The 26,260-nt window shown below is 26.5% G+C and overlaps 2 long non-coding RNA genes across 2 annotated transcripts in view; one reads left to right on the plus strand and one right to left on the minus strand.

Moving 5' to 3' along the window:
• Positions 1 to 26,260, minus strand: part of LOC126356089 (uncharacterized) — a 158,421-nt gene that overhangs the window by 32,430 nt on the left and 99,731 nt on the right. The window lies entirely within an intron of this gene.
• The window catches only part of LOC126356090 (uncharacterized), an 89,765-nt gene continuing 86,320 nt past the window's right edge, over positions 22,816 to 26,260 (plus strand). The window contains exon 1 of the long non-coding RNA XR_007565585.1: positions 22,816 to 24,128. This is a non-coding gene — a long non-coding RNA (uncharacterized LOC126356090). The remainder of the gene's footprint in view (positions 24,129 to 26,260) is intronic.

Raw genomic sequence — 26,260 nt, forward strand, 5'->3', positions numbered from 1 at the left:
TTTCTTATGGATTTTTATTTTTTTTATGTTGTACTAGATTAGGTGTTTATACTGTTATAATTGCTGGTTGATCTTCTAATTCAAATTATTCATTATTAGGTTCTCTTCGTTCTGTTGCTCAAACAATTTCTTATGAAGTTAGTTTAGCTTTAATTTTATTGTCTTTAATTATTTTAATTGGTAGTTTTAATATGTTTGATTTTATAAACTATCAGCTTTATTGTTGATTTATTATTATTTCTTTTCCTTTAGCTTTAGCTTGTTTTGCTTCTTGCTTAGCTGACACTAATCGTACTCCTTTTGATTTTGCTGAAGGGGAATCTGAGTTAGTTTCAGGATTTAATATTGAGTATGGTGCGGGTGGTTTTACTTTAATTTTTTTAGCTGAATATACTAGAATTGTCTTCATAAGAATGTTATTGGCTTTAATTTTTTTGGGCGGTGATTTTTATTCTTTTATATTTTTTATTAAGCTTGCTATTATATCTTTTGGTTTTATTTGGGTTCGTGGAACATTACCACGGTTCCGTTATGATAAATTAATGTACATAGCTTGAAAAAGTTTTTTACCTTTATCTTTGAATTTTTTTATTTTCTTTGTTGGTTTAAAGATTTTACTTATCTCATTTGTTTAGTGAAATTTTTTGAGAAAAGTTAATGGAAGAGTTAAACTTCTAATTTTATGTTTTCAAAACATATGCTTTTCCTAAGCTAATTAACTTTATTCCTTAATTAATTTATCTCATGCGTTTGCAACATGGACATTAATTAAGAAATATGTGAAGTAAATAATTGTTAAGATTTGACCTGTTATAATATAAGGTTCTTCAACAGGTCGTTTACCAATTCACGTTAGTAAGCATACAACAACTACTATAATTCAGAATAAAATTTGATTAATAGGGTAAAATTGAATGCCTCAGAATGGTGTTTTATTATAAAATGGTAAAATTATTAAGATTCTAATTGATAAAAATAATGCAATAACACCTCCTAACTTATTAGGGATAGATCGTAGAATTGCATATGCAAATAGGAAATTCATTCTGGTTGAATGTGAACTGGTGTTACTAATGGGTTGGCAGGTACAAAGTTATCTGGATCTCCTAATATGTAAGGATTAATTAAACATAGTATAATTAATAATGATGTTATTATTACAAATGTAATAGAATCCTTAAAGGTAAAGTATGGATGGAATGGAATTTTTTAAATATCTCCATTTAGTCCAAGAGGATTATTAGATCCTGTTTGGTGAAGAAAAAATAAATGAATTGCTGCTATAGCAGCAATAATAAATGGTAATACAAAATGGAATGTGAAGAATCGATTTAATGTTGCATTATCAACAGCGAATCCTCCTCATACTCATTGGACTAAATCTGTTCCTAAGTATGGGATTGCTGATAATAAATTAGTAATTACTGTTGCACCTCAAAAAGATATTTGGCCTCAGGGTAAGACATATCCTATAAATGCAGTTGCTATAACTAAAAATAAAATCACTGTACCAATTATTCAGGTATGTATATATATATAAGATCCATAGTAAATTCCCCGTCCTACATGTAAGTAAATACAAATAAAAAATATAGATGCTCCATTTGCGTGTAAGGTTCGGATAATTCAACCATTATTTACGTCTCGGCAGATGTGTACTACACTACTGAATGCTATTTCAATATTTGATGTATAATGTATAGCTAAAAATAGTCCAGTTACGATTTGAATTACCAAACATTACCCTAATAGGGATCCAAAATTTCATCAAAATGAAATATTTGTTGGGGCAGGTAAGTCAATTAAAGAGTTATTAATAATTTTAATTAAAGGATGTCTTAATCATAAGGGTTTATTCATTAGTAATTATCTTATTTTACGAATAGGTCCCTGATTAATATTGGTGATTTTAACAACTGCTAGTAGTGCTAAAAATAAATGAATTATTATTATTATTGTAATAATGAATGTTGGTCTATTATATAATTTTTCTAAAGATATTGTTATTTCTTGATAATTGATTGAATTATCAATATTTGTAGTTTCGGTGTTTTTGAAAAAGTCTATAAATATAGATATATCTAGAATAATTAATATTAATATGATAAATACTCACATTATTAATGTAATAATTATAGTGATTGATTTAGGCTGAAATATTTCGTTTGATGCAATTCTTGTAATGTAAATAAATAATACTAGTATACCACCAAGAAATGTTAAAAATAAAATATATGATAATCAATTTCTTTCTATTATTGTTCCTGTTATTAATCCAACTAGGAAGGTTTGAAGGATAATAAAAAGCATTATTGATATTGGGTGTCTTAATTTAATAAAATTAATATTTATTACATTTGATAATAATATAATTATTATTTTGATCATTTCAGGGGTTAGTTTATTTAAAATACCGGTTTTGGGGACCGATGATGGAAGCTTTTCCACCTCTGAAGTTTTAAAAGTGGGGGCTGGACTTATTTCCGGTTTACAAGACCGGCGTTTTTTTTAAACTATTAAAACTAATGTTTATATTCTCTATTTTTACTTCTTTATTGATTTATTTTGCTGGTGTTTATGTTTTTTCTTCTAAACGTAAACATTTATTAATGGTTCTTTTGAGATTAGAATATATTGTTCTTTCTTTATTTATGTTAGTTATTGTTTTTCTTATTGAGTTTGATTATGATTATTTTTTTCCTGTTATTTTTTTAGTTTTTTCTGTTTGTGAGGGTGCTTTAGGTCTTTCTATTTTAGTTTCAATAATTCGTTCTCATGGTAATGATTTTTTTAATTCTTTTGGTTTATCTTTATGTTAAAGTATTTATTTATAACTATTTTTTGATCCCTCTTTGTTTATTAAATAATTGTTGATGGTTGGTTCATTCTTTAATGTTTCTGTCGGGTTTTGTTTTTATAATTTGTGTTTATTCAAATGCTGATTTGAATATAATTAGATATTATTTTGGTATTGATTATTTTTCTTTTAGTTTAATTTTACTTAGTTTTTGGATTTGTTCTTTAATAATCACTGCTAGAGGTTCAGTTTATTTAAGTTCATATCATTCTAATTTTTTTGTTTTTATGGTTTTGATTTTAATAATTATGCTTTATTGTTCATTTGCTAGATTAAGTCTTCATTCTTTTTATATTTTTTTTGAGGCTAGATTAGTTCCTACTTTACTTTTAATTTTGGGTTGGGGTTATCAACCTGAGCGTTTGCAGGCTGGTGTTTATTTAATTTTTTATACTTTGGTTGCTAGATTACCTTTATTATTAATTTTTTTTAAGGTTTATGATTTTTCTAATACTTTATATTTTCCTTTATTGGTTGATTTTGGTTCTTATTATTTTATGTTTTATGTATTTATAATTTTGGCTTTTTTAGTTAAGATACCTATGTTTTTGGTTCATTTATGACTTCCTAAGGCTCATGTAGAGGCCCCTATTTCAGGTGGAATAATTCTTGCTGGTGTTTTATTAAAGTTAGGTGGTTATGGTATTTTTCGTGTTATAAAGGTTATTTCTTATTTGGGTTTAAAGTTTAATTATTTTTGATTGTCTTTAGGTTTATCTGGGGGTGTTATTGTAAGATTTATTTGTTTTCGTCAGGTTGATTTAAAGTCTTTAATTGCATATTCTTCTGTTGCTCATATAAGAATGGTTATTGGTGGATTGATGACTATGAATTGATGAGGTTGTGTAGGTTCTCTTTCTCTAATGGTTGGTCATGGTTTATGTTCTTCTGGTTTATTTTGTTTATCTAATATTATTTATGAACGTTTAGGTAGACGAAGATTATTAATTAACAAGGGTATAATTAATTTGATGCCAAGAATGGCTTTATGATGATTTCTTTTAAGATCATCAAATATGGCTGCTCCTCCTTCTTTAAATTTGGTAGGTGAAATTAGATTATTAAATAGAATTATATCTTGATCTTCTTTTAGATTCTTTGCTTTGATTTTTTTATCTTTTTTTAGAGCTGTTTATACTTTGTATATATATTCTTATTCTCAGCATGGGAATTATTATTCTGGTGTTTATACTTGTTCTCTTGGTTATTTTCGTGAATATCATCTTTTACTTTTACATTGATTGCCTTTAAATATTCTCTGTTTAAAGGGTGAATATTTCTTTGTTTAGTTTGCTTAAGTATTTTAATTAAAAATATTGTTTTGTGGAATCAATGATATGAAGTTTTTCATCTTAGGCCGTGAATTTATTTTCTATTTGTTCTTTGAGTTTTTTTTCTTTGTTTATTTCGAGAACTATAATTTTTATTTTAGGTATTTATTATTTAATAATTGATTATAGAGTTTTTGTTGAGTGAGAGCTTTTCAATTTAAATGGTTCTATAGTTGTTATAACTTTAATTTTGGATTGAAAATCTCTTATTTTTATATCTTTTGTTATATATATTTCTTCTTTGGTTATTTATTATAGAGAGGATTATATATCTGGTGAAAACAATATAAATCGTTTTATTATTATTGTTTTAATATTTATTCTTTCTATATGTTTTTTAATTATTAGTCCTAATTTAATTAGAATTTTATTAGGTTGAGATGGTTTAGGTTTAGTTTCTTATTGTTTAGTTATTTATTATGAAAATGTAAAATCTTATAGTGCTGGTATATTAACTGCACTTTCTAATCGTATTGGTGATGTTGCTATTTTAATTTCTATTGCATGAATGTTAAATTTTGGTGGTTGAAATTATATTTATTATTATGATTTTATTTCTAATTCTTTTGAAATAAAGCTCATTACTATATTAATTGTTTTAGCAGCTATAACTAAGAGAGCTCAGATTCCTTTCTCTTCATGACTTCCTGCTGCTATAGCAGCTCCTACTCCTGTTTCTGCTTTAGTTCATTCTTCTACTCTTGTTACTGCTGGTGTTTATTTATTAATTCGTTTTAGACCAATATTGGATACTTATAATTGTGGTTGATTTTTACTTTTAATTGGTTGTATAACTATATTTATGGCTGGATTGGGCGCTAATTTTGAGTTTGATTTAAAGAAGATTATTGCTCTTTCTACTTTAAGACAACTTGGTTTAATAATAAGAATTTTGGCTATAGGTTATCCAAAGCTTGCATTTTTTCATTTATTGGCTCATGCTTTATTTAAGGCATTATTATTTATATGTGCAGGTTCTATAATTCATAATTTGAAGGATTCTCAGGATATTCGTTTTATAGGATCAATTGTTAATTTCATACCTTTAACTTCAGATTGTTTTAATGTTTCTAGTTTATCTTTGTGTGGAATACCTTTTTTAGCGGGATTTTATTCAAAGGATTTAATTCTTGAGATGGTTTGTTTAAGATGAATTAATTGTTTAATTTTTTTTCTTTATTTTTTTTCTACTGGTTTAACTGCTTCTTATTCTTTTCGTTTGTTTTATTATTCAATATCTGGTGATAATAATTTTTATTCTAGATTTTCTTTTGATGATAAGGGTTATTATATTTCATTTGGAATAATTGGTCTATTGTTTGTTGCTGTTTTTGGTGGTAGTCTTTTATCTTGATTAATTTTTCCTATTCCTCATGTGATTGCTTTACCTTATTATTTAAAGTTTTTAACTATTACAGTTGTTATTTTAGGTGCTTATTTAGGTTATCTTATTTCTAATTTTGATTTTTCTCATAATTTATTTTCTTTAAGTATACTTTCTTTTGTTAGATTTGCTGGTTCTATATGATTTATACCTTTTCTTTCAACTAAGTTTATTAGATATATTCCTTTAAAAATAGGTTATTATTCATCTAAGTCATTTGATTATGGTTGAGGTGAATTACTTGGTGGTCAAGGTTTATATAGATTATTTATTTATTTAATTGGTTATATTCAAGGTTGATATGATTCTAATTTCAAGATTTATCTTTTAACTTTTATTTTTTGAATATTTATTTTGGTAATATTGTTTTTCGTTTACTTAAATAGCTTATAATTAGAGCGTGACACTGAAGATGTTAAGGAAGTATTTTTACTTTTAAGTATTTATAAATATAGATATATTATTTTTACAGTGAAAATGTAATGTTTTATTTAAACTATATAAATTTTAGAAATGTTAACGGAGTTTAACCGCTAATATAAAAAGTTAGCAGCTTTCATATTGGCTTTACATTTCCTTAATTGGAACTATTATAGTTCAATTATATTATTAACAGTAATACGCCTCTTTTTGGCTTCAATTAATAAGAATAAGGGTAGTACATACCAATCTTCCAGGTCGAAACTGACTGCAATATTTCGCTTCTTATTCTATTTAAGGTTGATTGATAATATCAATACTTTTTGAATGCAACCCAAATGTTATATTTAACTACAACCCTTTATTCTGGTCATTGTAATGCTCCTTGGTTTCATTCATGGTATAGTCCTCGTAATAGAACTAGAATAAAAAATATTGTTGATACTGTTCAGATTATAATGTCTGAAGTTTTAAAAATAATTACAATTGGTAGAATTAGTGCAATTTCTACATCAAAAATTAAAAAGATTACTGCGATTAGGAAGAATCGTATTGAGAATGGTATTCGTGCTGATCTTTTTGGATCAAACCCACATTCAAATGGTGATCTTTTTTCTCGATCATTAATTAATTTTTTTGATAGTGTTGTTGCCAGGATTATAACAATTATTGGAATAATAAATCTAATGAAAACTCTTGTTGATAGAATTAGAATTGTTTTTCTTGATTTATATCAAGCTTTCTGATTGGAAGTCAAATGTACTATTTATACTAGAAAAACAATTATCTACCTCATCAATAAATAGAGATATATAAGAATAATCATACTACGTCTACGAAGTGTCAGTATCATGCTGCTGCTTCAAATCCAAAGTGATGTCTTGGTGAAAATTGATTTATTGAGTGTCGAAGTAGACATGTTGATAAAAAGATTGTTCCAATAATTACGTGTAAACCATGGAATCCTGTTGCAACAAAGAATGTTGATCCATAAACTGCATCTGCAATGGTAAAAGGTGCTTCTCAATATTCATATGCTTGAAGTATTGTAAAGTATAGTCCTAATAACACTGTGAAGAATAATCCTTGTAGTGCTTGAGTATGATTAGATTCCATTAAACTATGATGTGCTCATGTTACTGTTACTCCTGATGCTAAAAGAATAGCTGTATTAAGTAATGGAATTTGTATAGGGTTAAAGGGTTGAATTCCTATTGGAGGTCATAGTATTCCTAGTTCAATTGTTGGTGCTAATCTTCTTCTAAAGAATGCTCAAAGAAAAGAAACGAAAAATAATACCTCTGATGCAATACATAAAATTATTCCTCATCGTAATCCAATTGATACAAATCCTGTATGTAATCCTTGATATGTTCCTTCTCGTACTACATCTCGTCATCATTGAATTATAGTTAGTAGGGTAATTCCAAATCCAATTATGAATAAGTTAATATTAAATAGGTGGAATCATTTTGCTAGTCCTGATACTAGGACTACTGCTCCAATTGCTCCTGTTAATGGTCAAGGTCTATAGTCTACTAAGTGGAATGGGTGGTTTGAGTGAGTTGTTAACATAGGTTTAATATACTTCTCTAGAATATAGAGTTCTTAGAATTGAGAAAACATAGGCTTGAATTATTGCTACTGCTGATTCTAGAATTAATAGAAGTATTTGTCCAATAATTAGTAATGAGATTAAGTTTATTGCTATAGATGGTCCTGTGTTTCCTAATAAGGTTAATAATAAGTGTCCTGCAATTATATTTGCTGCCAACCGTACTGCTAATGTACCTGGTCGAATAACATTACTAATTGTTTCAATTAGTACTATAAATGATATTAATGCAGGCGGTGTACCTTGTGGTACAAGGTGTGTAAATATATGATTAGTATGGTTAATTCATCCAAATAATATAAATCTTAGCCATATAGGTAGGGCAATTGCAAATGTTAATGCTAAATGTCTTGTTCTAGTAAAAATATAAGGGAATAATCCTATGAAATTGTTAAATAATATTATAATAAAAATTGAGATGAAAATGAATGTTGTTCCATTAAATGATTTTGGTCCAAGAAGTGTTTTAAATTCATTATGTAAGGTTAAATTTAGTTTATTTCAGATAATGTTAATTCGTGATGGTGTAAGTCAAAATAGTGATGGGATTAATAATAGTCCTAGAAATGTTCTAGTTCAATTTAATGGTAAATTAAAGATGTTAGTTGATGGGTCAAATGTTGAGAATAGATTTGTTATCATTTTTAATTTAAGTTTTTTATTTCAATTGTTCCTTTTTCTGCTCTTTTAATAAGGTTAGGTTTAAATGAGAAGAAGTTTATTTGATTAAACAAGATTAATGTAGCTGAAAATATAATGAATAGTGAGAATCATATAAGAGGGGATATTTGAGGGATTTGGATATAATTTCCCCATCAGAAGTAGTCGTTAATTTACTATTATTTGGTTTAAGAGACCATTACTTACTTTCAGTCATCTGATGAATTTCAAGGTGTACTAATTTTTTTTAGTTACTTTAGATTGACACTCTAATGTTATTTATTTTAACTAACTCCTTAAATTATCTTAGATAATCACTTAATAAATAAATTTACTGAAGTTCTTTCAATTACAAATGGTATAAATCTGTGGTTTGCTCCACAGATTTCTGAGCATTGTCCAAAGAATAATCCAGGTCGATTTATTGTGAATGTTCCTTGATTTAACCGACCTGGCGTTGCATCAATTTTAACCCCTCATGCAGGAACTGCTCATGAGTGTAGAACATCTGATGCTCTTGTTAATATTCGTACTTCTGTATTTATTGGTAGGATTGTTCGGTTATCTACATCTAGTAGTCGGAATCCATCATTTTCTAGGTCTTGTTCTGGTGTTATATAAGTGTCAAATTCTACGTCTAAAGTCCTTAGTATAATGAAATTAAGGTTGATGTTGAAATCAATCCTATTGTTGAAATTATTACTGTTATAGGAAGAATGATTCTTGATTTTTGGGACTTTATCTTTATAGATCACGAATTTTCTGTGTATGATATAATTAGAGCTGAGAATCTAATACGTATATAGTAGTAGAGTGTAATTGTAGTTAATACAACTATAATAGTTATAATAGTTGTTATATTGTTTTCTATTAATGATTGTATTACAATTCATTTTGGTAAGAATCCAAGGAATGGTGGTAGTCCACCTAAAGATAATAAAGATAAGAATATTATGAATTTAATTTCGGTTTTTATATTTCTGGCTGAATAAATTTGATTTATGAAAAATAAATTTATTTGCTTAAATAATAAAACTATAATTAATCTTAATAGTGAGTAAATAATGAAGTATAGTTCTCAGATGTTTTCTCTGACTGTTAATGATCTAATTATTCAACCTAGATGTCTGATTGATGAATAAGCTAAAAGTTGTCGTAAGGATGTTTGATTTAAACCTCCTATTGCCCCAATAATAATTCTTAAGATAATAATTGTTCAAATAAAAGTTCTTAATTGAATACAATAAGATAAGACCATTATTGGGGCGATTTTTTGTCATGTTATTAATGTTAAACAATTATTTCATCTTGATGCTCCTATAACTTCTGGAAATCAGAAATGGAAAGGTGCAGCTCCAATCTTTAATAATAGTCTAGATCTAATTATTATTGATGGGATAAATTCTGTTTCCCATCCCATGGGATATTTTATTTGAATCAGCAAAATTGAAAATAATAATATTGTCGATGCTATTGCTTGGACAATAAAATATTTAATTGATGATTCATTTATTATTATATTTTTATTTCTTGTTAGGAGCGGAATAAATGAAAGTAAGTTGATCTCAAGTCCTATTCAAACCCCAAATCAGGAATTTGATGAAATGGACAGGATCGTTCCTATCATTAATGTTGATAGGAAGAGAAGTTTTGTAGAGTTGTTGGTCATTAAAAAGGAGAGGATTGATACCTCTATAAATGGGGTATGAACCCATTAGCTTGTTTAGCTTACCTTTTTACATTAAGGTGTATGATGCGCGTTAGTTTTTGATACTAAAGGAGGTAGTTTAATTCTATCTTATGTAATTTTAATGAAGGTAATTTTATTTACTTTATTTACCCTATCAAGGTAACCCTTTAATCAGGCACTTCATTTATTTAATATATAAATCGAAAGTTTTTTTTTGAAATTCTTTTATGTATTATTTTGTTTAATTAGGATTAATTTATCCTGCTCATTTTATTTTTTTTATATATATATATAATAAATAATTTATATTAATATATTACATTTAATTGAAATTAAAGTATTATAAGTTCATCTTACCATTATCAATTGATTATTTTAATGCAATTATTTACCTAGGATTATAGCTACTTACGTTTTTAGCTTAAAATAGGTTATTATAATATAATATATATATAATAATATGTAATTTAATATTTAATATTATTATAATTGGATATAATAAATAAAATTATTAATTTAAATATAAAATATTATAATTAATATAAATAATAATATTAATTATAATAATATAATTATGTAAATTATCTATAATTAGATTATTTAACTAATATATATGAAAGTTAACTTAATATAAAAAAAGAATTCATATTAATAACTTATTATATTAAATTACATAATTGTATAAAATATATATATTATATTATTTAATCTTTCTTTATTTATTAGTGAAAAGAAAGATTAAATAAGAAAGAATATAATACATTTATTGCTATACATGTTCCATATTAATCTTTAATTATATATAATAGAGAAGTTGTTGTGGTCATACATAGGGGCGTTTCTTTTTTTTTTTTTGTTAATGTTTGTGGTTTTTTTCTTTTTTTTTCTTTAAATATTTGAATCTTTTATTTTTTCCTGAATTAATAGATTTAAAATTTTCTTATATTTTATTTTTAAAAGTTTTATTCTTGCTTGTTTATTCACTTTTTCTTTGTATTATATGTAAGTTTTGTTAGACTAAATGTTCTTTTTGCAGTAATTTGATTTAATTATCAAGTGATTTTGGATTTAGCAATTGATTTAGTATCGGCATAATTCGTGCCAGCAGCCGCGGTTATACGATTGATACAAGTGAATATTATTGGTTAAAACAGTTGTTTATATTATTAGGGTTGAAATATAAATTTGTAAGGTGAAATGTTAAAATTTATTTGTGGCCCTTTTTATGAATCTGTGAAATTTAAATAATAAACTAGGATTAGATACCCTATTATTTTAAATGTTAATTATATTTACCAGGGTACTATTAGTTAAGGTCTTTAAACCCAAAGAATTTGGCGGTATCTCATTCCATTCAGAGGAACCTACCCCATGATTGATAATACACGATTTACTCTACTTAATTTATTTGGTTGTATATCTCCGTTATCAGAGAATCTTTTTAGAGTTATAATTCTCAAGATTTATAATTATAAAATATTTCAGGTCAAGGTGCAGCTTATAGTTAAGAGGAGGTGGGTTACAATAGATTTTTGTTTATAACGGATTTGATAGTGAAATACTGTTAATGAAGGTGGATTTGATAGTAATTTAATTTATTTAATTTAACTGATATTGGCTCTGAGATGTGTACACATCGCCCGTCGCTCTCATTATTGATTATTCTATTTTATTTTAAAGTAGCTTCAATTTAGATGAGATAAGTCGTAACATAGTAGATGTACTGGAAAGTGTATCTAGGAAGAGTTTCAAGATATAACTTATTAGTAAAGTGTTTCATTTACACTGAAAATTTTTCTGTGCAAATCAGGATATCTTGATTATTTTTTTTAATATATTTATTTTTTGTTTATTTAATTATTTAATATAAATAATTTTATTGTATTTTTGTCTTAGTATATTTTATAGAATTGATTTTTTAAATTATAGTTTATTGGTAATGTAAGTGTTTTATGTAATATTATTTTAAATTTTTTTAAGTAGATTTTATTTATTGTACCTTTTGTATCAGGGTTTATCAAAATTTTAGTATTTATTTTACTTGTCTCGATTTGGGTTGATTTATTAATAATTTATAGTTAATGTATCATAATTATTATTAAATTATTTATAGAAATGAGATGTTAATCGTTTCCCAAGATATCTAGTTTCTTAAGAAAAAATTTAATTTTTTAAAGTTATTTGTTTTTATTTAATTTTTTAAGTAAAAATATTAACTTATTTATTCTTTAAGGGATAAGCTTTGAAGTTAATAACCTATAATTTATTTTATAGAAATATAATAGTAAGCTGTAAACCAGCTATCTTTAAGATTACGTTTTAGTTCATTATTTTTTATTTTGATTTTATAAATATTTTAGGTTTTTTATTAAGATTATTAATTTAATTTTAAAATTTTTGTAATAATGATAGAATTAGTATATTTATTTGTATGAAATTTTTACCTTGTGAACTTATTATAAGGAACTAGGCAAAATTGATTTCCGCCTGTTTATCAAAAACATGTCCCCTTGTTTATATTTTGAGGTCTGGCCTGCTCACTGAGCGTATTTTTAAAGAGCCGCGGTATTTTGACCGTGCAAAGGTAGCATAATCATTAGTCTCTTAATTAGTGGCTGGAATGAATGGCTTGACGAGAAATCAACTGTCTCTTAATAAATTTTTGAATTTAACTTTTGAGTCAAAAGGCTTAAATTCTTCTTTAGCACGAGAAGACCCTATAGAGCTTGACATTTTACTTTTATATAGTTTTTTGTTTGTCTTTCTATATTTAATGATGATGTTTTGTTGGGGTGACATGAAGAATAGATAAACTCTTCATTATTATATCATTTATTTATGTTTGTTATTTTGATCCATAATTTATGATCATAAGATTAAGTTACCTTAGGGATAACAGCGTAATTGTTTTTGAGAGCTCATATCGACAAAGCAGATTGCGACCTCGATGTTGGATTAAGAAAAATTTTGGGTGCAGGAGCCCAATGATTGGGTCTGTTTGACCTTTAAATTCTTACATGATCTGAGTTCAGACCGGCGTGAGCCAGGTCGGTTTCTATCCTAAGATTGTTAATCCATATTAGTACGAAAGGACCATATGGTTAAAATATTTTTTGTTATATTGATTAATATTAATTTATTTACTATTTTGACAGATTAATGTGTTGAATTTAGAATTCATTTATGTAGATTTTTTCTACAAATAGTATTGATACTTTATGATTTATTTATATTTATTTTGAATTTTCTTTTATTGGTTATTTGTGTTTTAATTAGTGTTGCCTTTTTAACTTTATTAGAGCGTAAGGTTTTAGGTTATATTCAGATTCGAAAGGGTCCAAATAAGGCAGGTTTTGTTGGAATTCCTCAGCCATTTAGAGATGCTATTAAGTTAATTTGTAAGGAGCAGCCAATTCCTATTATATCTAATTACCTACTTTATTATTTTTCCCCTGTTTTTAATTTAATGATTTCTTTAGCCGTTTGAGTAATTTTTCCTTATTTAACTTATATGTGTTCTTTTTCTTATGGATTTTTATTTTTTTTATGTTGTACTAGATTAGGTGTTTATACTGTTATAATTGCTGGTTGATCTTCTAATTCAAATTATTCATTATTAGGTTCTCTTCGTTCTGTTGCTCAAACAATTTCTTATGAAGTTAGTTTAGCTTTAATTTTATTGTCTTTAATTATTTTAATTGGTAGTTTTAATATGTTTGATTTTATAAACTATCAGCTTTATTGTTGATTTATTATTATTTCTTTTCCTTTAGCTTTAGCTTGTTTTGCTTCTTGCTTAGCTGACACTAATCGTACTCCTTTTGATTTTGCTGAAGGGGAATCTGAGTTAGTTTCAGGATTTAATATTGAGTATGGTGCGGGTGGTTTTACTTTAATTTTTTTAGCTGAATATACTAGAATTGTCTTCATAAGAATGTTATTGGCTTTAATTTTTTTGGGCGGTGATTTTTATTCTTTTATATTTTTTATTAAGCTTGCTATTATATCTTTTGGTTTTATTTGGGTTCGTGGAACATTACCACGGTTCCGTTATGATAAATTAATGTACATAGCTTGAAAAAGTTTTTTACCTTTATCTTTGAATTTTTTTATTTTCTTTGTTGGTTTAAAGATTTTACTTATCTCATTTGTTTAGTGAAATTTTTTGAGAAAAGTTAATGGAAGAGTTAAACTTGTAATTTTATGTTTTCAAAACATATGCTTTTCCTAAGCTAATTAACTTTATTCCTTAATTAATTTATCTCATGCGTTTGCAACATGGACATTAATTAAGAAATATGTGAAGTAAATAATTGTTAAGATTTGACCTGTTATAATATAAGGTTCTTCAACAGGTCGTTTACCAATTCACGTTAGTAAGCATACAACAACTACTATAATTCAGAATAAAATTTGATTAATAGGGTAAAATTGAATGCCTCAGAATGGTGTTTTATTATAAAATGGTAAAATTATTAAGATTCTAATTGATAAAAATAATGCAATAACACCTCCTAACTTATTAGGGATAGATCGTAGAATTGCATATGCAAATAGGAAATTCATTCTGGTTGAATGTGAACTGGTGTTACTAATGGGTTGGCAGGTACAAAGTTATCTGGATCTCCTAATATGTAAGGATTAATTAAACATAGTATAATTAATAATGATGTTATTATTACAAATGTAATAGAATCCTTAAAGGTAAAGTATGGATGGAATGGAATTTTTTAAATATCTCCATTTAGTCCAAGAGGATTATTAGATCCTGTTTGGTGAAGAAAAAATAAATGAATTGCTGCTATAGCAACAATAATAAATGGTAATACAAAATGGAATGTGAAGAATAGATTTAATGTTGCATTATCAACAGCGAATCCTCCTCATACTCATTGGACTAAATCTGTTCCTAAGTATGGGATTGCTGATAATAAATTAGTAATTACTGTTGCACCTCAAAAAGATATTTGGCCTCAGGGTAAGACATATCCTATAAATGCAGTTGCTATAACTAAAAATAAAATCACTGTACCAATTATTCAGGTATGTATATATATATAAGATCCATAGTAAATTCCCCGTCCTACATGTAAGTAAATACAAATAAAAAATATAGATGCTCCATTTGCGTGTAAGGTTCGGATAATTCAACCATTATTTACGTCTCGGCAGATGTGTACTACACTACTGAATGCTATTTCAATATTTGATGTATAATGTATAGCTAAAAATACTCCAGTTACGATTTGAATTACCAAACATTACCCTAATAGGGATCCAAAATTTCATCAAAATGAAATATTTGTTGGGGCAGGTAAGTCAATTAAAGAGTTATTAATAATTTTAATTAAAGGATGTCTTAATCATAAGGGTTTATTCATTAGTAATTATCTTATTTTACGAATAGGTCCCTGATTAATATTGGTGATTTTAACAACTGCTAGTAGTGCTAAAAATAAATGAATTATTATTATTATTGTAATAATGAATGTTGGTCTATTATATAATTTTTCTAAAGATATTGTTATTTCTTGATAATTGATTGAATTATCAATATTTGTAGTTTCGGTGTTTTTGAAAAAGTCTATAAATATAGATATATCTAGAATAATTAATATTAATATGATAAATACTCACATTATTAATGTAATAATTATAGTGATTGATTTAGGCTGAAATATTTCGTTTGATGCAATTCTTGTAATGTAAATAAATAATACTAGTATACCACCAAGAAATGTTAAAAATAAAATATATGATAATCAATTTCTATCTATTATTGTTCCTGTTATTAATCCAACTAGGAAGGTTTGAAGGATAATAAAAAGCATTATTGATATTGGGTGTCTTAATTTAATAAAATTAATATTTATTACATTTGATAATAATATAATTATTATTTTGATCATTTCAGGGGTTAGTTTATTTAAAATACCGGTTTTGGGGACCGATGATGGAAGCTTTTCCACCTCTGAAGTTTTAAAAGTGGGGGCTGGACTTATTTCCGGTTTACAAGACCGGCGTTTTTTTTAAACTATTAAAACTAATGTTTGTATTCTCTATTTTTACTTCTTTATTGATTTATTTTGCTGGTGTTTATGTTTTTTCTTCTAAACGTAAACATTTATTAATGGTTCTTTTGAGATTAGAATATATTGTTCTTTCTTTATTTATGTTAGTTATTGTTTTTCTTATTGAGTTTGATTATGATTATTTTTTTCCTGTTATTTTTTTAGTTTTTTCTGTTTGTGAGGGTGCTTTAGGTCTTTCTATTTTAGTTTCAATAATTCGTTCTCATGGTAATGATTTTTTTAATTCTTTTGGTTTATCTTTATGTTAAAGTATTTATTTATAACTATTTTTTGATCCCTCTTTGTTTATTAAATAATTGTTGATGGTTGGTTCATTCTTTAATGTTTCTGTCGGGTTTTGTTTTTATAATTTGTGTTTATTCATATGCTGATTTGAATATAATTAGATATTATTTTGGTATTGATTATTTTTCTTTTAGTTTAATTTTACTTAGTTTTTGGATTTGTTCTTTAATAATCACTGCTAGAGGTTCAGTTTATTTAAGTTCATATCATTCTAATTTTTTTGTTTTTATGGTTTTGATTTTAATAATTATGCTTTATTGTTCATTTGCTAGATTAAGTCTTCTTTCTTTTTATATTTTTTTTGAGGCTAGATTAGTTCCTACTTTACTTTTAATTTTGGGTTGGGGTTATCAACCTGAGCGTTTGCAGGCTGGTGTTTATTTAATTTTTTATACTTTGGTTGCTAGATTACCTTTATTATTAATTTTTTTTAAGGTTTATGATTTTTCTAATACTTTATATTTTCCTTTATTGGTTGATTTTGGTTCTTATTATTTTATGTTTTATGTATTTATAATTTTGGCTTTTTTAGTTAAGATACCTATGTTTTTGGTTCATTTATGACTTCCTAAGGCTCATGTAGAGGCCCCTATTTCAGGTGGAATAATTCTTGCTGGTGTTTTATTAAAGTTAGGTGGTTATGGTATTTTTCGTGTTATAAAGGTTATTTCTTATTTGGGTTTAAAGTTTAATTATTTTTGATTGTCTTTAGGTTTATCTGGGGGTGTTATTGTAAGATTTATTTGTTTTCGTCAGGTTGATTTAAAGTCTTTAATTGCATATTCTTCTGTTGCTCATATAAGAATGGTTATTGGTGGATTGATGACTATGAATTGATGAGGTTGTGTAGGTTCTCTTTCTCTAATGGTTGGTCATGGTTTATGTTCTTCTGGTTTATTTTGTTTATCTAATATTATTTATGAACGTTTAGGTAGACGAAGATTATTAATTAACAAGGGTATAATTAATTTGATGCCAAGAATGGCTTTATGATGATTTCTTTTAAGATCATCAAATATGGCTGCTCCTCCTTCTTTAAATTTGGTAGGTGAAATTAGATTATTAAATAGAATTATATCTTGATCTTCTTTTAGATTCTTTGCTTTGATTTTTTTATCTTTTTTTAGAGCTGTTTATACTTTGTATATATATTCTTATTCTCAGCATGGGAATTATTATTCTGGTGTTTATACTTGTTCTCTTGGTTATTTTCGTGAATATCATCTTTTACTTTTACATTGATTGCCTTTAAATATTCTCTGTTTAAAGGGTGAATATTTCTTTGTTTAGTTTGCTTAAGTATTTTAATTAAAAATATTGTTTTGTGGAATCAATGATATGAAGTTTTTCATCTTAGGCCGTGAATTTATTTTCTATTTGTTCTTTGAGTTTTTTTTCTTTGTTTATTTCGAGAACTATAATTTTTATTTTAGGTATTTATTATTTAATAATTGATTATAGAGTTTTTGTTGAGTGAGAGCTTTTCAATTTAAATGGTTCTATAGTTGTTATAACTTTAATTTTGGATTGAAAATCTCTTATTTTTATATCTTTTGTTATATATATTTCTTCTTTGGTTATTTATTATAGAGAGGATTATATATCTGGTGAAAACAATATAAATCGTTTTATTATTATTGTTTTAATATTTATTCTTTCTATATGTTTTTTAATTATTAGTCCTAATTTAATTAGAATTTTATTAGGTTGAGATGGTTTAGGTTTAGTTTCTTATTGTTTAGTTATTTATTATGAAAATGTAAAATCTTATAGTGCTGGTATATTAACTGCACTTTCTAATCGTATTGGTGATGTTGCTATTTTAATTTCTATTGCATGAATGTTAAATTTTGGTGGTTGAAATTATATTTATTATTATGATTTTATTTCTAATTCTTTTGAAATAAAGCTCATTACTATATTAATTGTTTTAGCAGCTATAACTAAGAGAGCTCAGATTCCTTTCTCTTCATGACTTCCTGCTGCTATAGCAGCTCCTACTCCTGTTTCTGCTTTAGTTCATTCTTCTACTCTTGTTACTGCTGGTGTTTATTTATTAATTCGTTTTAGACCAATATTGGATACTTATAATTGTGGTTGATTTTTACTTTTAATTGGTTGTATAACTATATTTATGGCTGGATTGGGCGCTAATTTTGAGTTTGATTTAAAGAAGATTATTGCTCTTTCTACTTTAAGACAACTTGGTTTAATAATAAGAATTTTGGCTATAGGTTATCCAAAGCTTGCATTTTTTCATTTATTGGCTCATGCTTTATTTAAGGCATTATTATTTATATGTGCAGGTTCAATAATTCATAATTTGAAGGATTCTCAGGATATTCGTTTTATAGGATCAATTGTTAATTTCATACCTTTAACTTCAGCTTGTTTTAATGTTTCTAGTTTATCTTTGTGTGGAATACCTTTTTTAGCGGCATTTTATTCAAAGGATTTAATTCTTGAGATGGTTTGTTTAAGATGAATTAATTGTTTAATTTTTTTTCTTTATTTTTTTTCTACTGGTTTAACTGCTTCTTATTCTTTTCGTTTGTTTTATTATTCAATATCTGGTGATAATAATTTTTATTCTAGATTTTCTTTTGATGATAAGGGTTATTATATTTCATTTGGAATAATTGGTCTATTGTTTGTTGCTGTTTTTGGTGGTAGTCTTTTATCTTGATTAATTTTTCCTATTCCTCATGTGATTGCTTTACCTTATTATTTAAAGTTTTTAACTATTACAGTTGTTATTTTAGGTGCTTATTTAGGTTATCTTATTTCTAATTTTGATTTTTCTCATAATTTATTTTCTTTAAGTATACTTTCTTTTGTTAGATTTGCTGGTTCTATATGATTTATACCTTTTCTTTCAACTAAGTTTATTAGATATATTCCTTTAAAAATAGGTTATTATTCATCTAAGTCATTTGATTATGGTTGAGGTGAATTACTTGGTGGTCAAGGTTTATATAGATTATTTATTTATTTAATTGGTTATATTCAAGGTTGATATGATTCTAATTTCAAGATTTATCTTTTAACTTTTATTTTTTGAATATTTATTTTGGTAATATTGTTTTTCGTTTACTTAAATAGCTTATAATTAGAGCGTGACACTGAAGATGTTAAGGAAGTATTTTTACTTTTAAGTATTTATAAATATAGATATATTATTTTTACAGTGAAAATGTAATGTTTTATTTAAACTATATAAATTTTAGAAATGTTAACGGAGTTTAACCGCTAATATAAAAAATTTGCAGCTTTCATATTGGCTTTACATTTCCTTAATTGGAACTATTATAGTTCAATTATATTATTAACAGTAATACGCCTCTTTTTGGCTTCAATTAATAAGAATAAGGGTAGTACATACCAATCTTCCAGGTCGAAACTGACTGCAATATTTCGCTTCTTATTCTATTTAAGGTTGATTGATAATATCAATACTTTTTGAATGCAACCCAAATGTTATATTTAACTACAACCCTTTATTCTGCTCATTGTAATGCTCCTTGGTTTCATTCATGGTATAGTCCTCGTAATAGAACTAGAATAAAAAATATTGTTGATACTGTTCAGATTATAATGTCTGAAGTTTTAAAAATAATTACAATTGGTAGAATTAGTGCAATTTCTACATCAAAAATTAAAAAGATTACTGCGATTAGGAAGAATCGTATTGAGAATGGTATTCGTGCTGATCTTTTTGGATCAAACCCACATTCAAATGGTGATCTTTTTTCTCGATCATTAATTAATTTTTTTGATAGTGTTGTTGCCAGGATTATAACAATTATTGGAATAATAAATCTAATGAAAACTCTTGTTGATAGAATTAGAATTGTTTTTCTTGATTTATATCAAGCTTTCTGATTGGAAGTCAAATGTACTATTTATACTAGAAAAACAATTATCTACCTCATCAATAAATAGAGATATATAAGAATAATCATACTACGTCTACGAAGTGTCAGTATCATGCTGCTGCTTCAAATCCAAAGTGATGTCTTGGTGAAAATTGATTTATTGAGTGTCGAAGTAGACATGTTGATAAAAAGATTGTTCCAATAATTACGTGTAAACCATGGAATCCTGTTGCAACAAAGAATGTTGATCCATAAACTGCATCTGCAATGGTAAAAGGTGCTTCTCAATATTCATATGCTTGAAGTATTGTAAAGTATAGTCCTAATAACACTGTGAAGAATAATCCTTGTAGTGCTTGAGTATGATTAGATTCCATTAAACTATGATGTGCTCATGTTACTGTTACTCCTGATGCTAAAAGAATAGCTGTATTAAGTAATGGAATTTGTATAGGGTTAAAGGGTTGAATTCCTATTGGAGGTCATAGTATTCCTAGTTCAATTGTTGGTGCTAATCTTCTTCTAAAGAATGCTCAAAAAAAAGAAACGAAAAATAATACCTCTGATGCAATACATAAAATTATTCCTCATCGTAATCCAATTGATACAAATCCTGTATGTAATCCTTGATATGTTCCTTCTCGTACTACATCTCGTCATCATTGAATTATAGTTAGTAGGGTAATTCCAAATCCAATTATGAATAAGTTAATATTAAATAGGTGGAATCATTTTGCTAGTCCTGATACTAGGACTATTGCTCCAATTGCTCCTGTTAATGGTCAAGGTCTATAGTCTACTAAGTGGAATGGGTGGTTTGAGTGAGTTGTTAACATAGGTTTAATATACCTCTCTAGAATATAGAGTTCTTAGAATTGAGAAAACATAGGCTTGAATTATTGCTACTGCTGATTCTAGAATTAATAGAAGTATTTGACCAATAATTAGTAATGAGATTAAGTTTATTGCTATAGATGGTCCTGTGTTTCCTAATAAGGTTAATAATAAGTGTCCTGCAATTATATTTGCTGCCAACCGTACTGCTAATGTACCTGGTCGAATAACATTACTAATTGTTTCAATTAGTACTATAAATGATATTAATGCAGGCGGTGTACCTTGTGGTACAAGGTGTGTAAATATATGATTAGTATGGTTAATTCATCCAAATAATATAAATCTTAGCCATATAGGTAGGGCAATTGCAAATGTTAATGCAAAATGTCTTGTTCTAGTAAAAATATAAGGGAATAATCCTATGAAATTGTTAAATAATATTATAATAAAAATTGAGATGAAAATGAATGTTGTTCCATTAAATGATTTTGGTCCAAGAAGTGTTTTAAATTCATTATGTAAGGTTAAATTTAGTTTATTTCAGATAATGTTAATTCGTGATGGTGTAAGTCAAAATAGTGATGGGATTAATAATAGTCCTAGAAATGTTCTAGTTCAATTTAATGATAAATTAAAGATGTTAGTTGATGGGTCAAATGTTGAGAATAGATTTGTTATCATTTTCAATTTAAGTTTTTTATTTCAATTGTTCCTTTTTCTGCTCTTTTAATAAGGTTAGGTTTAAATGAGAAGAAGTTTATTTGATTAAACAAGATTAATGTAGCTGAAAATATAATGAATAGTGAGAATCATATAAGAGGGGATATTTGAGGGATTTGGATATAATTTCCCCATCAGAAGTAGTCGTTAATTTACTATTATTTGGTTTAAGAGACCATTACTTACTTTCAGTCATCTGATGAATTTCAAGGTGTACTAATTTTTTTTAGTTACTTTAGATTGACACTCTAATGTTATTTATTTTAACTAACTCCTTAAATTATCTTAGATAATCACTTAATAAATAAATTTACTGAAGTTCTTTCAATTACAATTGGTATAAATCTGTGGTTTGCTCCACAGATTTCTGAGCATTGTCCAAAGAATAATCCAGGTCGATTTATTGTGAATGTTCCTTGATTTAACCGACCTGGCGTTGCATCAATTTTAACCCCTAATGCAGGAACTGCTCATGAGTGTAGAACATCTGATGCTCTTGTTAATACTCGTACTTCTGTATTTATTGGTAGGATTGTTCGGTTATCTACATCTAGTAGTCGGAATCCATCATTTTCTAGGTCTTGTTCTGGTGTTATATACGTGTCAAATTCTACGTCTATGAAGTCTGAATATTCATATCTTCAATATCATTGTCGTCCAATCTTTTTAATTGTAATTATTGCATCTACTGAATCATCAAGTAAATATAATAGTCGTAATGATGGAAGGGCAATAAAAATTAATGTAATTGCTGGTAAAGCTGTTCAGATTGTTTCAATTAAATGTCCATGAAGTATATTACGGTTAGTATAGGCAATAAATAATATATAACTTAGGGCATAACCTACAATTACTGTAATTAATAATAATACGACCATAGTATGATCATGAAAGAATGATAATTGCTCCATTAATGGTGAAGCTCCATCTTGAAGAGATAAATTTGATCATGTTGCCATTAATAAATATTCTCTAATAAAAGGTCAAACCTTTATTTGTAGAGCTTAAATCTACTGCACTAATCTGCCATATTAGAATCTAGAGATTAATGGTAATTCTGAGTAACTATGTTCTGCAGGAGGGTTATTTTGTAGTCATTCTGTTGATCTTCTTATGTTAGCTCTAAATATAATTGCTCGGTTTGTAATCATTCTTTCTCATATAATTACAATGAATATAATGATTCCTACAATAGAAATTGTAGACCCAATTCTTGATACTACGTTTCATGATGTATATGCATCTGGGTAGTCAGAGTATCGTCGAGGTATTCCTGCTAATCCTAGGAAGTGTTGAGGAAAGAATGTTAAATTTACTCCAATGAATATAATTGTAAATTGGATTTTTAATCATGTATTATTTATAGTTAATCCTGTAAATAGTGGATATCATTGAATGACACCTCCTATAATTGCAAATACTGCTCCTATAGATAATACATAATGAAAGTGGGCTACTACATAATATGTATCATGTAATACAATATCAAGTGATGAATTTGCTAATACTAATCCTGTTAATCCACCAATTGTAAATAGGAAAATAAATCCTAGAGCTCATAATAATGGTGGATTGAACTTGAATTTAGTTCCATATAATGTAGCTAATCATCTAAATACCTTAATTCCTGTAGGTACAGCAATAATTATTGTTGCTGATGTAAAATATGCTCGTGTGTCAACATCCATTCCTACTGTAAATATATGATGTGCTCATACAATAAATCCTATTAGTCCAATTGATAGTATAGCATAAATTATACCTAATGTTCCAAATGATTCAATTTTTCCTCTTTCTTGACATACAATATGTGAAATAATTCCGAACCCCGGTAGAATTAAAATATAAACTTCTGGGTGTCCAAAGAATCAAAATAGATGTTGATATAGAATTGGGTCACCCCCTCCTGCAGGGTCAAAGAATGATGTATTTAAATTTCGATCTGTTAATAATATAGTAATAGCTCCTGCTAAAACTGGAAGTGAAAGAAGGAGAAGTAATGCTGTAATAGCTACAGATCATACAAATAAAGGTGTTTGATCTAAAGTTATACTTTCTGATCGTATATTAATTGCTGTTGTAATGAAATTCACTGCACCAAGAATAGATGATACACCTGCTAAGTGCAGTGAAAAAATAGCTAGATCTACAGATGCACCCCCGTGTGCAATAGCTCCTGCTAGAGGAGGGTAAACTGTTCATCCTGTACCAGCACCATTATCTACTATAGAAGATGTAAGAAGAAGGGTTAGTGAAGGTGGTAGTAATCAAAAACTTATATTATTTATTCGTGGAAATGCTATATCTGGTGCACCAATTATTAGTGGAACAAGTCAATTACCAAATCCACCAATTATAATAGGTATTACTATAAAGAAAATTATTACGAATGCGTGAGCTGTAATAATAACATTATAAATCTGGTCATCCCCAATTAGAGATCCGGGTTGGCCAAGTTCAGCACGAATAAGTATTCTTATTGATGTTCCTACTATTCCTGCTCATGCTCCAAATATGAAGTATAAAGTACCAATGTCCTTATGGTTTGTTGAGAATAATCATTTTTGCGGTAAGATGGCTGAATTTTAGGTGGTAGACTGTAAATCTACTTATGAGATGTTTTCTCTCTTATCATATTTAGGTCTTATATTCAATTATGATTCTAGACTGCAATTCTAGAGGTGTAAAATTTTACTAAGGCCTAAAAGATTATTCTTTTAATTATAACTTTGAAGGTTATTAGTTTGATTAACTTAAGTCCTTAGTATAATGAAATTAAGGTTGATGTTGAAATCAATCCTATTGTTGAAATTATTACTGTTATAGGAAAAATGATTCTTGATTTTTGGGACTTTATCTTTATAGATCACGAATTTTCTGTGTATGATATAATTAGAGCTGAGAATCTAATACGTATATAGTAGTAGAGTGTAATTGTAGTAAATACAACTATAATAGTTATAATAGTTGTTATATTGTTTTCTATTAATGATTGTATTACAATTCATTTTGGTAAGAATCCAAGGAATGGTGGTAGTCCACCTAAAGATAATAAAGATAAGAATATTATGAATTTAATTTCGGTTTTTATATTTCTGGCTGAATAAATTTGATTTATGAAAAATAAATTTATTTGCTTAAATAATAAAACTATAATTAATCTTAATAGTGAGTAAATAATGAAGTATAGTTCTCAGATGTTTTCTCTGACTGTTAATGATCTAATTATTCAACCTAGATGTCTGATTGATGAATAAGCTAAAAGTTGTCGTAAGGATGTTTGATTTAAACCTCCTATTGCCCCAATAATAATTCTTAAGATAATAATTGTTCAAATAAAAGTTCTTAATTGAATACAATAAGATAAGACCATTATTGGGGCGATTTTTTGTCATGTTATTAATGTTAAACAATTATTTCATCTTGATGCTCCTATAACTTCTGGAAATCAGAAATGGAAAGGTGCAGCTCCAATCTTTAATAATAGTCTAGATCTAATTATTATTGATGGGATAAATTCTGTTTCCCATCCCATGGGATATTTTATTTGAATCAGCAAAATTGAAAATAATAATATTGTCGATGCTATTGCTTGGACAATAAAATATTTAATTGATGATTCATTTATTATTATATTTTTATTTCCTGTTAGGAGCGGAATAAATGAAAGTAAGTTGATCTCAAGTCCTATTCAAACCCCAAATCAGGAATTCGATGAAATGGACAGGATCGTTCCTATCATTAATGTTGATAGGAAGAGAAGTTTTGTAGAGTTGTTGGTCATTAAAAAGGAGAGGATTGATACCTCTATAAATGGGGTATGAACCCATTAGCTTGTTTAGCTTACCTTTTTACATTAAGGTGTATGATGCACGTTAGTTTTTGATACTAAAGGAGGTAGTTTAATTCTATCTTATGTAATTTTAATGAAGGTAATTTTATTTACTTTATTTACCCTATCAAGGTAACCCTTTAATCAGGCACTTCATTTATTTAATATATAAATCGAAAGTTTTTTTTTGAAATTCTTTTATGTATTATTTTGTTTAATTAGGATTAATTTATCCTGCTCATTTTATTTTTTTATATATATATATATAATAAATAATTTATATTAATATATTACATTTAATTGAAATTATAGTATTATAAGTTCATCTTACCATTATCAATTGATTATTTTAATGCAATTATTTATCTAGGATTATAGCTACTTATGTTTTTAGCTTAAAATAGGTTATTATAATATAATATTTATAATAATATGTAATTTAATATTTAATATTATTATAATTGAATATAATAAATAAAATTATTAATTTAAATATAAAATATTATAATTAATATAAATAATAATATTAATTATAATAATATAATTATGTAAATTAACTATAATTAGATTATTTAACTAATATAAATGAAAGTTAACTTAATATAAAAAAAGAATTCATATTAATAACATATTATATTAAATTACATAATTGTATAAAATAT

This window comes from Schistocerca gregaria, chromosome 3 (genome assembly GCF_023897955.1).
Source record: "Schistocerca gregaria isolate iqSchGreg1 chromosome 3, iqSchGreg1.2, whole genome shotgun sequence".
Taxonomy (NCBI): Eukaryota; Metazoa; Arthropoda; class Insecta; order Orthoptera; family Acrididae; genus Schistocerca; species Schistocerca gregaria.